Here is a 16,674-nt window from a genome sequence, read left to right as displayed (position 1 = left end):
TTCTATTGAATTGTTCACATTATAGGTGGAAGAATTTCTGACATGATTTATCTTTGTCTCATTATTTTACATCATAAGAACCTGGCATTTTAACAGGGGTGTGTAGACTTTTTCTATCCACTGTATATGTCAAACTAGCAGGTTACAAGTTGACTGTGAGGACAGTTAGGCATATTGAATAAGGCACAGTTCACCTTTCGCCAAATTGACTTCTCTTACGCCATGTCTTCCATTGCAAAATACACACTGATTTGGCGTTGCGGATGGTGTGAAAGATGTTCTCTAGTTTTGAAGATGATTTCATTGTCAATTGCTGAAGTTATGACGATAATTAAAAAAACATTAAATTCCTGTGCCAATTACTGTAAAGAGGATCTCCTTTCATCTCAAAGGTGCAGTATATTGTTCATCAAACTTAATCCAATTTGCAGCCATTATATGCTATACTGTACATAGTTTCCCAACTTTTTAGCTTCAATTCACATTTGCACATGTGTGTTGAATTAGATGAAAGCGATATAAGTTGTGACACACATGGTTGTCTCCTAAATGGAAAGCTTAAAACTCTTTCATCAGTTGCAGCTGGTGCAACTTTCTTGTTTTCTCCCTTTCTTCTCAGAGGCAATAAACCTGCTCTTATTGGCTGTCTTTCTGAGTGTAATCTCACCAAAGTTGAACAGCATTTAATTGCTATTCGTATGCTCCTGTTATCTTCCATAGGAAGGGAGGCTTTAAATGCCTGACAGACAAAATTAGGGTTTTGTTATGTGGAAATGTATCCTGTAGTATAGCTGCTGCCCTCATTATTAGCCCTGCCAATGACAACTGCAGGCTTATTGCAAAACAAATCCAAAGGCCTGATGGTGATGGGTGATGTGGATTGAATTGTTTTGGTCTGACACTTGGGTCTTCTCTTTGCAACCTGCATTATTACTGAGCCTTTGAATGCTGACCTTGTCCACTGGTTCAGACACTGAAGACGGCGGTTCATTGAATTCAGCTCAATAGTTCTTATATTGGCTGTCTCTGTCTGTTTAACAGAAGCAATTAAACTGTTAATTCTTGCTGCAGTTCTGATCTGGTGATAATGACTTGAGAAGAATGGAAAGCATGTGTCCAAATTTTTTTTTTTTTTTTTTTTTTTTTTTGAGCGAGTCTCAGGTACAAGTCAAGGGTCTGTCTGTTTTCAGCTTTGAGGGGTTTCTCATTCAGTAAGGCAAATCAGGCTTCAGAGCTTTAACGGGACCTTTTCTCATCCCCCAGGCTTTGTCAAGACTAGTTCATTTCAGTCTATTCAGGTGGACCACATTGTGCGCTGCCTCTCTACCCATGCATTTCATTTGCCAGGCCTTTGTTTTGAATCCTGCTGGAGATGAACCAGAGGCACTGAGTCGGAGCTAAGGCAGGGATTAGGACCACTCGTTTCACGCTTTCTTGGAGGTGGGCTAACTTCGAAAATGTCAAGGAGGGTGAGGTGATACAACTCTATTTGAATACATACTGTAGGCACATCACAGCAATGATGGCTTTGGTTAAAACCTCATGCTTAGACTGTGGTCGTTTAGTAGATATCTGATCGACTACATGCTTTATTCAAAGTGTCCGCAGCTCCACAAATATTGCCAAACGTTTTAGGATGCTTGAACAGTCACACCCATAAATGTTTGTTTAACAGCTCAATTCCAAACAAATTCTCACTAATCTGCTACTATAACAACCTCCCCTCTTCTGGGCAGACTTTCCACCAGATTTTGGAACCTGGCTGCAGAGATTTGCTCCCACTCAGCCACAAGAGCATTAGTGAGGTCAACCACTGAATGTTGGGTCAAATCCTGGTTCACTGTTCCAGTGCAACCCAGAGGTGTTTGATGGGGTTGAGGTCAGGGCTCTGTGCAGGCCAATTTCTTCCAAACCAAACTGGGAAAACCAATTACTTATAGACCTGGCTTTGTGCACATGTGCATTGTCATGTTGAAACAGGAAAGAGTTTTCTCCAAACTGTTGCTATAAGTTGAAAGCACACAATTGTCAAAAATATTATTGAATGCTGTAGATTTACTGGTGCAAGGGTGGAGAAGTCATATTGCGATGATTGTGGACAATATTGCGATTTGAATATAATGGAACAAATGGTACTATGAGTCTACTTGCTTAATTATCAAGGAAAATGCACAAATACTGACATTTTGAAATGTGTATTTCTCAACTTGAACAAAGTTAAACGATAAACAATATTTATAACAGGGAGGGAGGGGGAGGGAATTATAATTTCATACAATAATATACTATTTTACCACTAGTTGAATATTAAATCCAGTTACAGCTGTTTCATTTCTGTTGGTTGTTTTTATTCATTAAATCCTTGTGCAAGCAAAAGGCTCTACATTGGTCTCTAATTTGTACTAATTTGACCAGTACTACCTTGTCAAGAATCATATTGTTCAACATTTGAAAGTTTACTGTAGTAAACTGTAGTACCACTTTTAATGTCCCGCCCCATCCAAGCTGTGATTGGTCGATTGACGAAAAGTGACCCTGACAAGCACGTCGGCTTTATGAAAAGGCACAGATAGAGCTAACGTTAGATGGCCAGCAAGCTAAACCCAAACTTTCCTTTTGTAAAGTTTCGGTGGGGTGGGAAGAGGGTTACAGTTGGTTGTTGTCTGCTCATAAATCTGCTCATAAATCATTTTCTGATGTGTTTGTAGAGGCACATGCGAGAACCCCCCGGTGTGGGCAGAGATAATAAGCAGACTGCAGCGCACAAAGAAGAGTGTCACACACACTTTTTCAGTTTTATTAAATTGCACACTTTTTGCGGTTATGTAATCGCACACGACGACATTGTGATTAGATTAATCGTGCAGCCGTATATCTTAATACAGCCTTTCTGGAGTTTTTACTTTTAGAACTTTTTTAGAAAATCCCAGGATCTTAAAATACTGCATAGTTTGTCTATTTCTAGTTTATTTCTTACACTTTGAATTGAAAAAGGAATAAATTTAACGCTGCCTGTTGCAAAAAGGCTCATCTGTTGTAGTTCTGAGTAAATATTCCATTAAATTTCACATTCATCCTGCATGTTGCATCTGCATCACCTTTTGTTTCCTTATTATCCCATTCTTTCCACCAGAAAAAAAGAAATCCAAACACCAAATCAAAATAAAAGCCGAAAACTCTCATTTGCTAATCAAACTTGGGACAAGAGGTAATTAATTCTTTGGAATCAGTCAATTAATTTGCATAATAAGAGGTACCATAATTATGACTTCTGCTACTCAAGCCCAAAATTGTAATTAGAGATTTATTCTGCATTACAGCAGAAAAGCCTTTTTTTTTGGGAGCTGGTTCAGAGAGGAGATTGAGCATCCGTAGCTCTGGGATGGAAACGCTGGCAGAGCTGCATCAGAATAAAAGCCTTTCCTGCGTAGCTCTCCTTTTGCTCGGCCCTGAGGGGAAGTGCTGGGAGGACTGATCTTCTAATCTGTAAAGAACCAAGACCTCAGCTTTCAGGGGCCCCTGTCTCTCTCAAGTCAACCAGGGCCTCTGTTCCTTGTCTTTTTCTCCCCAGCTTAGTTTTCCCATTTCCATTTGCAAGGGAATCTCTATTTTTTCACAGTCCGCACTACTGCCACGAAAAACCAGGGGTGGAGCTGGAAGATGAAGGGTTAGTGTGGTCATATTAGCTTTCTGTTGCATGCTCACTCAACTGTGGGGCCTTGGCAGGAAAAAAAACAGAAGAAGGCAATGCAAAATATAAAATAAGAGAGGAAATGTCATTGAGTGTTGTGAGAGGATTCAGATCGATGCCAGCTAATCATCCACTTTACATTACTACATAAGGTCAATTAAAAGACTCCAGTCATTTGGAGGACATATGGTGCTGGGCTACAAAGCAAACAAGAAGAACTTTCAGCCCTGTGCTGTTACTTTATCATTTTGACATTTTTTATTCATGCAAAATGAAACTCTGTAGCTGGTTGTGGTTTTTATGTCTTTGGAAATGTTCTTTTGCATAAATGCAATAAAGTCAGGTCTGTGCTTAAAACAGAATTTTAGTATTTTAAGTAGAGATGGGGATTGTTAATTTTTATTGATATTGATACCCTTATTGAGACTGCTTAATGATCTGATTCTTTATTGATACCACTATCGATACTTTTATTATTTAGTGATGGTTATTTGGTAAGACCAGACCCAACGGGCATGAGGTAGGCCTGCACGGTATGAGGAAAATATTCAATGTGTGATAACGTTATATATTGGGATGACATATCACTTGCGATAAATAAATGTGTACATATTAACTCCCTTAATTTAATATTATAAATACAGCTAAATGTTGTTTCTAGAGCAGCAACATTAATGTTTACAACAGCAAAGTAAGTCATTTACTTTATCTGACATCACAAGCTAGCGTTAGCTGTGCTTGTATAAAACATACAGGATGAGATACTGAGGACAGAGAGATGATTAAATGAACCATTTCTACATGTTTAATGTTACCTTACAGACAGGTGTATTGATAAAGTATTTTTACTTGCGAAGGTTTTATTGCACGTACTTACAGTAACGAGCGTAGCTGTCATCAACTAATGTTACAGTAGTTTGGAGCTAACTTAGTTTAACCCTCACTGTAATGTTATTCCACCACGACGGTGCAGCCTCTCGCTCTGCTGTGTGTGTGTGTGTGTGTGTGTGTGTTGGAGCCCACAGAGTCAGACTGCAGCCTGATGATTTTTCTTATCCATTGCGTTTCAAGTTAAATCAGATTTGACGCTTGAGACATGACGTTACATCATAGGACCGGCAAGTCTCGATAGCAGTATCGTCGGGTTTTGAGAAATTTTGGAACTGGGTCCTTTTTTGAACCGTGTCTCGATCCCCATCCCTAATTTTAAGTCACTAGTAATGTTGTTAAATATCATTTCGCAGGGCTGTTCATGTTATATTTTTACCAACAACCAAAGTATAACATTCTGTCACCCATACTGTAATGCTGACTGGCTCAGCACATCACATCATGCTTTACTGTCACAGATGATTGGCGAACTGTTAAGAGTTAAGTCAACAGCTTTACAAAGACACTGTCAAGAGATCTTAAATACACACAGCAAGCTACATGTTGTTTTGCAAGTCACAAGAACAAAAGGTCTCAAGAGTCGACCCTCAAAGCTCAGTTGGGAATCTTCCATCTTGACTTGGGACCAAACAGTTCATAATGCGTTCTTCACCACATGTAATGTCATATTTAACCAAGCTACTAAATAAGTCTAGGCTTACTGTTCTTTATGTAGCCTCAACAAACGCTTGAGTTTGAATTTGTCTTCATCTGTGATTTTCCCCTCATGTTTTGCATATTGCATTTGGATTCTGTTGATAGCCTTTATATGCAATAGAAATCTTATAGCATATTTTCAGCCCTGCTCTGCTGCGTGACCAAAACTGCTCTTTCACTCTGTTAGGAAAGCGACATCGCCTGAGTCTGTATCCTAATTGGTCAGTGGTCTTGTCTTGCATTTCAAATCTCCATCCTCATTGCAGGTGCACTGGACATGATCAGCGATTCCAGTTAGTTTGGCTAGGGTTAGGGTATGATTCTTTAACTTTTGGCATATGTGCACACATGAATGAGCAGGCACATAAAAAGCCTGTGGACATGCAGAAATCTGCAGTAGGCCCAGCACATTCAATTTGCACCCAAAAAACAATGTATGTACGGTTATGTAAGGCAACTAAGTGAACTAATAAACAGGCGAGTGCAATAGATGGCGCAAAAATTATGATGTATTTTTGTGTAATTTCTGGGGAAGTCAACCCCAACAATCTCCATCTTTCCCTTTTTTACTAATAATTAGATAAAGTGCAAATATGAATGTGCAATAAATGTCCTAAGTGGCTAACACCCCATAAAGCTAATGTTTTTCTCTGACATCTATTCAAGTGTCATTCCCATTGATTTGGTCTTCCTAAAGCTGTGCTTATCACTCCACTGTCTGACAGGGATTTGTTCGTGTTTTCCCGAAGTATGATGTGTGTTAACCCAACGTTGCAATGTCATAAATGGGGCAAATGCCTTTCCACCACCACAGGAATATTCATGAAGTCGACATGGCACTAAATTGAACGAAGGCTGTTGGTGACAGTAGCTGTAGGCCCAGGGCTGTCGCTCCCTGCCAGGTTGGAAGGCGTTGAGCTGAATGTGGTGTAGACTTCGTCTGATAGAGTATTAACTGAACGGTGGAAACAGCTGGAGTTACATAATGGTTCCTCTGCATTAGTCTGCTCAGAGGGAGAAAAGCTGTGGGTGAGAATGAATGCAGAGATGCCATTTTCAACTGTGTCTGTGCAGCATGTTATAGGTCTAAATGTGTCCGTTTATAAAAAAAAAAAGAAAATAAAAGAAAAAAATAAGGGGGGGGGGGGGGGCTGCTGCTTGAAGATGCTATGATACTGTGCCAGTTTTTGTGTGTGTGTGTGGTGTGGTGTTCAGTCTGTGATTTCACATGTGTGGTAGCTCGCTTCAGTGCTCTCAGAGACTGATGGGAACCTACACTAATTCAAGCATGGAACCTCTCTGAGCAGCCACCCCTTCATCCCCAGGTTGCATCCTGTTCTTAGATGGCAACAACTGCAAACTTGGATGCAGGCCAGACTTGGCAAACAAGAGTCTGTTGCTCCAGAGACTGATGCATATCATTCTGCTTTCACTGTGAACACACCAATCTGGGACTTCTGACATTGATACAGATTATTCAGATTTTAAATTTCCCAATAAGTGATACATTGCCAATAGTATTGGCAGTTCTTGAATTGAGTATCAGCATATTCGAATTTTGGCTCTGGCAGAAACCAATGCTCATTGCATACCGGCACTTTCTAATAAATGCAGGTATGCGTGTGGTAGTTATTGTGTCAAGATCGCTCAATTTCCTGTTCAAACAAGCAGAGGTTAGAGCGTGCTGTTGCTATCCCACTGTGAGACTACACTACACTTGGTTACCACTGTTTTTCTAGGGAGAAATTAATCTCGTCAAAGCATTCAAAATTAGTCTTAAATTCAACTTTATTAACTCTTTTCTTCATTATTTCTTTGATTATTTCTTTTAAAAAAATCACTTAAGATTTTTGATAACGATCTAAAAAAACAGGCATAACAATATCTAAATAATATAGTGTGTACATTACAAAGTAAATCATCAATCTTTATCTAGGCTAAGTGTTTGTGTAAGTGTTTGTATGGTTTTTGTGGGACAAACAATGACTCTTTTCTTTATTAGTTGAGCTTCATGAGTGATTAAACTGAAGGATGCAATGGTATCATGGCAAGGTCAAAGTGGTAATACGGACAGTAATAAAATGTATATATTGTATTTCAGGATGTTTTAAAACGTTCTCCTTTTATAGTTCCAAAGAATCTCGTAAGTACAGAAACAGAATTCAAAACTCATTACTTATTTTTACTTCAGCTGTCTTTTTAAAAAAAAAAATTTTTGTCTGAAGGTCAAAGACAGCAGCAGCTGCCAAAAGTAATGAACCGTGAGAACACTGAGATGCTTCAAAATTAGTTAAATAAGCAATGACAATGTGTGTATTGGCAGTACCCGGGTCTACATGAAAACCTTCAAAGACACAAAGTGTCAACTGTCTCAGCCTGGTTCAGTTTGTTTGTCACAAAGTAGGCTATCACAAATGGATTCAAGGCCAGCTGCTGTAATTTGGGTGGATATCAAGTGAAATGGAACCTGCTGTTCAATTTATCTGCATGAATTTAAAGTGTGTGTGAATTCATGTGTGTGGGTGTTCAGTGGACTGTCTGACAGACAGATGTTTAAACCTTAAAATACTTATTTCATTGCTTCTGTCCATCGGCTTTGCTCTCTAAGATGAATCCACATCCCACAGGCCTAGCTCTGGAGTAGCGAATGAAAAGCAGTGCTGTACAAAGGGTCAAACAAGGAGGTTTGCTGATGGCCTCGGTTGTCAAAAGGCAGTTAGAAATGTACTCTGGCATGTTGGAGACACACGTGTTAACAGAGCTCCACGGCTCCACGGTAGCCCTGAGAGGAGGACCTTGGCCATTCAGCCATTTGTGCACAGGAACTGCTTTACCAACTTTGAGATTCTTTCCCCGCAGCTACAGGAGCTTCATTCACTCATCTGTCAACAAAGGCGCTTAGTGAGGGTCAAGGTGGAAAAGCATGAGCCATAGCTTGTTGGCCGTGGCAAGAGTGTGTTTTCACTGTACCGTCCTTGTCTCAAAAGCACATGACGGAGATATTCTGCAAGGCTACCTCTGGCTGCACTTAAGTTTCAGTTCAGTATTGCAACAGTATTAAATGAGATTTACCCAAAGTCAGACAAACGCACAGTGTTTGTATTTATTAAGGGCTGAAGGTTAGCCAGCCAGGACAATGAGGAAATGCATTTTGTTTTATGGCAAAGCTTTTAGACGGTGCAAACACAAGCAACAAAGGAGAACAGAGAAAAACTAAAGAAACAAATGACTACGCAGGTTACAGCTGAGGAACAACAGGCATCATGTGGATGACTGACAAACAGCACGAGCAAACACAAGTGAGACCTAGTTTAAAGGGAATAAAACAAGCAGTGGAACAGCACGGTGACTGTCAGGGTAGTTATTAAACTGGAGAGCAACAGCATGCATCTGGATTAATGTCTCTGATGGCAGCCTCAAAAACAGGAACAGATTAATTTGTCCAGTTGGAGTCTTATGCAACTCATTCTAGTCTCGGTCCACTGAAGTGGAATGATAAAGCCCTGGGGAATATTGGCTTTTGAGGACTTTATATGTAACAGACACCCCAGCCATTATATGCATGTGTAGCAGTTGAAAGCATTTGTAAATAAATATGTTCACATAATATTTAAATGCTTATGTATTGTCATTACCAAATTTCAATTATGGTATAGCCATAATGAAGCTAAACATGCGTTGGTTAGTGCCCAGATTTAGCAGAGTTGCGTGTAAACACCTTCCTCGAATTTCAGTTTGCTTTTGTATGTTGGTCATCTGATGCAGTGATGTGTGTTGTATTAACAAAGCAGGCAACTTGCTGCATTGCAGTGGAGTGGCAAGTAGGCGGCTGAATATTAAATGAACAAATATGAACACATCTGGAAAAAAAGGTTTGCATTATAATGGCCACAGATAAATTAGATATGTGATAAAGAGTCCCACGTGTGTGTGTGTGTGTGTGTGTGTGTGTATGTATGTATGTATGTATGTATGTATATATATATACAACCCTAAAAAAGCTCTGTTTGGAAATATGACATTTTGTTATTAGAAGTTAAGTTTGTGCACACGTTATTATCTTTTGGGCTCAAGAGGTCTGCACGTAGGCTTAACTAACTTTTCTCTGCTCCCTGCATGGTTAAGAAACCTATATTTTATTGGAATACATAAGAGTATTTTATATGGGCAAAGTTACATGTTATTTGTATAATGACTCTTGCTAAGTGTAGTGTTTTTTTTGTAATTAATTAGCCCTTCCCAAGTGAGCTTCCACAATGTGGGAAAGATGTTCCATGCATTTTTTGTTAATGATTAATCTCTGCCCATAAAAAAAATGAGTACGCCATGAAAAAGTGATCAGTGTGGAAGGAAATTAATATTATTTGCAGCCTCCTTGAGGAACACAACTCGGTAACACTTTAGTTTTTAAAGCACAGCCCAAAAATTGTATCAACACACAAAGTGAAGAGTAGCTCCTTGTGATATAATTTTGTATGGAGAACAAAAATTTGCTTGTTTACACTCCTTCAAACAATTACAGCCTGGTGAGAAAACGCCTGAATGTTGGGGGTTAACAGCATATCTGCAGGGAAGGTATTACTGGAAGCTGACTTCTTCAAACCTTAAATGGAAGTCCATGCGACAGTATTTGTAAATCGAGTACACGTTCTGTGAGAATAGCCTTTGAAAACTCTCTTCTCTGTTTCCTTCAGTAATTTATCTGGAGGCTTGTAGTTTTTGTGGCATCATGTTGTAGGAAAGAGATGCCTACTACCTACTACTTCAAATTTAGTAGCTAACACACCTTCCTGCCCAAACTTTCCTAGGGTTGTTTTTTAAAATACATAGTCTTCATTTATAGTTATTATTAATACATTAATGTGACATGCACACTGTTAGTGACACACTGGAATGGCAGCAGTGACAAAGCTTTCCCTTCAGGGTTCGTGGTTTAGCTCACCTGGTAGAGTTCTCGCCCCATGTACAAGGCTCAGTCCTTACTGCAGCGGCCTTCCTTAGTCTTCCCCAGTCTTTCCCAGTTCCCCAACTTCCCCAGTCTGCCCAAACTTCTTTTAGGGGTCAGATCACTTGAGGACAGCTGTTCCTTATATTATCCAGCTGCTACTTTTGGTGCAGCCTGATTTCAGTTGTGTCAATGATAAACCAATCTGTGGATTTTGAGAGCTCGGCTCTCTGCCAGGCAGCATCTTTGTGGTTAAGCAGCTTGTCTGAACCATGCTCCGGCCAGAAACTGGGGGTATTTTTAATATTCAGCTTCTTTAAAGAATCATACTGGATTTTATATTTTAGCTTAAATAGAATTGCATATACTTTACATCACTGTTTTCCCATTGATTTTCATCCTTCCATATGATCGGTGGTTCCTGTAAATTTCAGTTGTGCATTTATGTGCCAACCCACAGCCACCAAACAAATACACTGAATACCACAATTGATGCTCTAATTGTATTATGAACTGTTTGCTTGCTAAGAAGTTGGCCAGAAAGTGAAACTTTATTTTGGGAAGATAATTGACCAGGCAATAATGGACTACTCAAGTTTATAAAAATCAGGAAAAAGCTGTCACAGTGTAGAACATTAAGTGACTGTAAGAGCACATGCACAATACAGATGTTTTCAATGAAGGTGACATAACTATAAGTTTAGGTAGTTATCACTGAGCCTAGCTTGTAGTCTCCCCCCCCCCCCCCCCCCAGGTAACCGGTCTAGAACAAAAACCTCACATCCTTGTGCTCTGGCCCTTCACTGCAACAGTGCAAGGACAATCCTTGAGATGAACAAGTTGTGGATGCTTGCATTTAACTTCATCTTCCTCACCTTTCCACCTGTGACTATGTCCTCCTTGAGCCCCTTGCAAGGGCAGAGGAGCAAACTATCAAGTAGTACTCTGTAATGGTCAATGTAAACCTATTTGACGATACTATACACTAAAAAATACAGTTAAAATTCTGTTGACTTTTTTTTTTTCTCTTTCTGCATTTATTAGCTTAACTTTAATATTTTTTTTTGCCTAGAATTTAGGTAACTGAGCCTATAGATATGTTTAATTTGCTTTCTTAAGCTATCCACAGTTCTATAAATGTAGCGAATTCTCTTTTTAGAAAAATATATTATGGTAAAGTGATCCTCAGTACTGGAGAAATATAGTATTGGCCAACCAATCACCCAGTCTTTTCCCATAACTCAGTAACTCAAGTTCTCAAACAAGTCAGTGTTCTGTATTGATAGTCACGACTTATTCAAATGAACCAATGACTGCTGGGAAGTTTGGTAATCAATCTTTCGAGCATTGTAAAGTGAAACGAAATTATTTTTAATCAGCAAAAACCATGAAACACCACCAGTATGGGCCTTTTTATCAATAGACTTGAGAGTAAATTCATCTTCAACGGTGTTGATCAAGTTCACTAATGCTTTACAGGAGGTAAATCAGAACCCTCACTGTGTAATCATCATAAAGCAATTCAGAAATCAATTAAGTCAGGGGTAAGGGCTCATGGCAGCTTTTCAAGTAAACCCTTTAGTGACTGAACTTAGCTATTATGTCTGAACTATGAAAATAGTATTTCTCCCTTTTTCTTTTTCTTAATCTTGTCATGTGTAACTGTGTAATCTCTCACAATCTTTGCAAAAGTTCAATGCACCTGTAAACACAATTAAGATGTTTTCACAGGAAACAGGATTATGCATTTGTGTGATTGAAAGTCATAAATCACCTTGTAATATTGCTGTCACCATAAACTGAAGTAAATTGTTAGTAATTGTTGTATTTATGAACCAGTCTTATGCTGTCAAAAGTGTAGAAGTAGATAACATTTTGAGAGCCTGATTTGGAAACAATAAGCTATAATTAGGAGAATGTCATTAGGCATTCACATACATTCATGGAGCAAATAATACAGAGATGAAATTTCTATCAATGTTGCATTTTTAAAGGGTACACTCTGATCTAAATATTGGAGCTTTAAAACATTTTAACAATTTAGATCATAAAGACAATAAATCTTATACAAAAACATGGGTTACGCAATCGTTTATGAAGAAGGCTGCAGGATTTACTGTACATAAATTGCATTCTATTACTTATCACTGACTTGTGCAGACCTTTAAACATATTAAAGTATAATTGGAACATGTTACATATTGCTCTATCAAGATCAAGTTTTAAGTGTCATATATTAGATGTTTTTGATTTGATTGCCTTTCTGCCTATTATTTTCAAGGGATCTATTTTCTTTTTTATAGGATAATATGGATATATGTTAAATTCATTTGGCAAGAATTTCTGAGATCTTGATGAAATTTAGGAGTAAATGCTCATCATACTGGAGGTGCCTACTCTCTTGCGCCAAATATCTTTACTGCATGTGTTTCATTTTGCTAGGTCATCTTTTTTAAATGAGACTAAGCCTAAACTTTTGAGCGTTTGCTGGGGGCTGCCATTGGTACAAGTACTCTCTTGTCGCATGCTTTGTTGACGTACTGCATAACACATGAACGGAGAGGGAGGGAGAGAGAGAGGATTTATTTGCTCAATGTCCCGCCCACAGCACTATCTGATTGGTTACATGTTGCGAATAATAGCATATCAACTCTTTGCACTGGTGAGCAGCGGAGCTGTGTGTTGAAGAGAAGGCAGCCAATATTACTGACCGTGCAATAAACATCAATATCTGATCTGTTACTATGATAACATGCAGCGCTGTTTCCCTGTTACACCAGTGAACATGCCTGAACTCATAGCTCACTCAGTGACACTCTTGAAAGTCAAAGTAAATCGGTCACTCTCCCCTTACCCACTCACTGCGCTTAAACACAGCATGCATCTGTCTTCTTTTCACTGCAACTCCGCATCGTGATGTAACGTTAGTTATTTATTACTTTAAAAAGTAACAGTGGCAGTAAAACCTTTTCTCATACTGTGATTGTTAAACTTTGCAATCAATCCTTAGTTCACTTGCTTGCTGAACCGTGAGGAGGGAGGTGGGGGGGGTTTTCATGACAAAAAAAAAATGTTTAAAAACATCCCCACTCTGTTTTTTTTTTTTTTTTTTTTTTTTTTTTTTTACAAATCGCTCCCTTTTTTTTAGCTTCATAAAACAGATGACATGGACAAAAAGTAAGACAAAACTGGTAATGCTTCTGCAGTTGTTCTTGATATGGATATGAATAAAAAGGCAAAATTAAAGAACATTAGGGATGTTGCAGTAAGTTCATTATTTGGATCTCAGGAGTGAATGAATAAGGCCCTCAGTCATGCTGTGGGAATAATCATGACAGGGGTTGGGGGGCAAGGCAGGAACTACTCTGAAGAAAAGGAAGGAGGAGGGAAGAGGTGGAGTGGAAAGGTCTAGGAGGTCATGACTCGTGCATTGTTTCTTGGTGTGCTCCAGTTCCAGCCGTCATCCCAGCTCTTTGTTTAAGACTGAGCACAGGGGATGTCTGGCTCCTGGGCACTGCTGCCAGAGGCTGGAAACTCGAGGGTCAGCGGATTTTCCAAACCACTGCTTTACAGCGGGCCGCCATTCAGGAAAAAATTGCTCTACTGTACTCATTCAAAAGGCGTCAAGCTCAGTTTGGGCTGTCACGCTCAGGCACTGCTGATGGCCAACAGGATGGGTGAATGAGCCGTCAGGCAGTGATGGAAGAAATCGTGTGCTTAAGTAAATGTACCAAGACAAAAATGTAAAAATGCTACATTACATGTACACATCCTGCAATAAAATTCCTACTTAATAAAAGTATGGAATTATTATCAGCTAGATATATTTAAAATATCTAAGTAAACGTACTTGCACTGCAGTGAAATTGGACAAAAAGACAACAAGGTTGGGAATTTATGTAAAATCTGAAAAGTAACCAAAACTGTCAAATGTAAATGACTAATAATTTCCTTTTGAAATGTAGTGAAGTGCAATTATAAAGTAGGGATGAAACGGTATAAAAATTTCATATCACGATTATAATGACCAAAATTAGGGTTATCAGTATTATCACTGTATTGTAAAAATGTGCCGAAAAATATTAAATTGTACTGACACACACACACACACACACACACACACACACACACACACACACACACACACACACACACACACACTTTTCAACCAGTTTTATATTGAAAACTACAAATAAAATTCCCATTTTGTTTGCATAAATAATAAAATAACAGTCAATAGCTTTTGTACCAAAGAAGGTTAAAGTCAAGGGCAACTGGACTTGGTTGAAGATACTAGAAGATGTTTCGTCCCTCATCCAAGGGACTTCTTCAGTTCTGACTGACTGGAAGGGAAACTAAGCTGCTTAACCTCAGTGGGGTCGTTTGCCAGGATCGTTGATACCGCTGGTTTGTTAGTGTTCCTGGCTGTTGAGCAGTCTGTAGCGTTTCTTCTGTTCTGACACTTTTACAACTAATTTGATAGTTGATGGATTTAAAATGAATAAGACCTGCTGGTTGGTTGACTAAACTGCATAACGTGTTCTCATGTGCAGGGGACGAACAGAGTCTGCAGACACACAACGCACACAGCATCAGAACGTGTAGCGTTTTTACAAGAGCAGCAACACTGAGAGCTTCAGTTAACAAGCTGTTAGCAAGTCAGAGAGACAAACTAAAGCTAAAAGTTAACGCACCCTGCCTTCCCTATAAGGTAATTTTCTTGAATCAAGTTTACCTCAGCACACTCATGAAAATTAAAATACGACCAGACTGCGCTGTGCGCTGTCTTCCGCCGTGTTGTCATTGACCCAAAGAAACCCATGTTGCATTAAAATGTGTATCGTAATAATAACCATTGCGAATTTTACCATGGTTTATCTTTAAACCGGTAATCATTTCATCCCTATTTATATAGTAGGATAAAAGTAGTTACTTTCCACCACAGTTGCTTTTGGAGTGGCTGTTTTTAGATGACTGATGCGATGTAAAAAATCCTCCAAAATTAGAATTTGAAGCATAATGAATGAATTACAATTCAATTACAGTTCGGTTTTGGCCAGAATTGATAAGACTGCACTCACCAAGTTATTTTGCTGTTATAAATATGAAATGGTTCACATAGTATCTTTATAAAAGTATGGAATGTTTGACCAGCAAATACTCGCATATGACAGAAACAAATGTTCACCCTAAAAAGTAATCAATCCTTTTGGCACTTTTGAAAAATACCCTTATGTTACCCATAATGATGGTTTCCTAGTTTCAGAAGCAGTTTGTTTTAGAAAAATTTTCTTTCTACTTGGAAACAAAGGGACTGGCTTACTGATGACTAGGCTAAGTTGTCTAAATGAATCAGCAACATGGAAGAAATGCTGCAGTGCAGTTTGGGTGATTTGACCAGGTGGATTGTCAGAGGTCATTTGCTCTTTTAACCAAAACAATGGCTTCCTTTTTTTAATGACTGTATTTCTGTCATAGGTAATATGTGTTTCAGCAATAAAGCCAGCAAAAATCCAACCACAAAAACAAACACAAGTGTAGCAAACTTTGAAGGAGCTGCTGGTTGCTGCATCTACATGCGCCGCCTGTACCATAACAACAAAACCCAAAAGGATTTAGTTGGTTCTAACAATCTGACTTGCAGACTGCATCACCAAATGTGGCCATGTATCCTCACTCACAGGGACAAAAGCCTTTTCAGAACCTATGGTTGTCATTGTTTGAAATGCTTTGAAGGCAATTTTGAGCAACAGTCAGCGAAGCTTCTCAGCATGCAGGAAAAGGTAGAGATTAGATGAGCGACGGGAATCTGAAGCTATGTTTTGTGCGGTGTCCACTTCAGAGGTGGAACAGCTATAGGATTAGATTATTTTAGGTTCTGTCTGCAAAGTCTCAGAACAGTTCTGGAACATGATTTGACAGGCTTTGCTTTGAGAGCCAAAACCAAGCTTTTCTAGCATGCCTTGAAAAGGACAAGAATTATATTAGTATTAGCAGAGGATGTTTGATAATCGGTAAGTAACCCAAGAACATGATAGTAATTTGTCATGGAAAACAAATTCATGGTGTTTCATGGTTTTTGCTGAAATACAAATGTTGGGAGTTACTTTGATCCTGTTTGGCTTGTCATCTTTTTTCAAACGCTGATGTAAACTAAGGTTGGATACACCAGCAAAACTCTCTGCATAGATGGAGTCACTTGTGTAGTTCATGTGCTGCATGTTGTCTACTGTAGGCTTGTCGCAGTGGGAACATTTTCAGTGCAAATTCTTTCACACCACCAGCAAATGCTAGTGTTGGCAACTTTCAAATGACTTCCCTTAGGCTACACTGAACATATGTTGTGATGCAGAGCAGCTTTGCTTTACGGTCCTATTTTGACATTTTATGCATTTTCACACAGGCAAAAGCATAGCCATTCATATTTCACTATCTTGTAAAATAAATAAAA

The 16,674-nt window shown here is 38.9% G+C and overlaps 1 protein-coding gene across 5 annotated transcripts in view; it reads left to right on the top strand.

Moving 5' to 3' along the window:
- Positions 1-16,674, top strand: part of cadm1a (cell adhesion molecule 1a) — a 370,054-nt gene that overhangs the window by 29,842 nt on the left and 323,538 nt on the right. The window lies entirely within an intron of this gene.

The sequence above is a fragment of the Micropterus dolomieu genome, linkage group LG23 (genome assembly GCF_021292245.1).
Source record: "Micropterus dolomieu isolate WLL.071019.BEF.003 ecotype Adirondacks linkage group LG23, ASM2129224v1, whole genome shotgun sequence".
Classification (NCBI taxonomy): Eukaryota; Metazoa; Chordata; class Actinopteri; order Centrarchiformes; family Centrarchidae; genus Micropterus; species Micropterus dolomieu.
The sequence above is the reverse complement of the archived record's forward strand: the minus strand, read 5'-3'. Positions and strand labels throughout refer to the sequence as shown.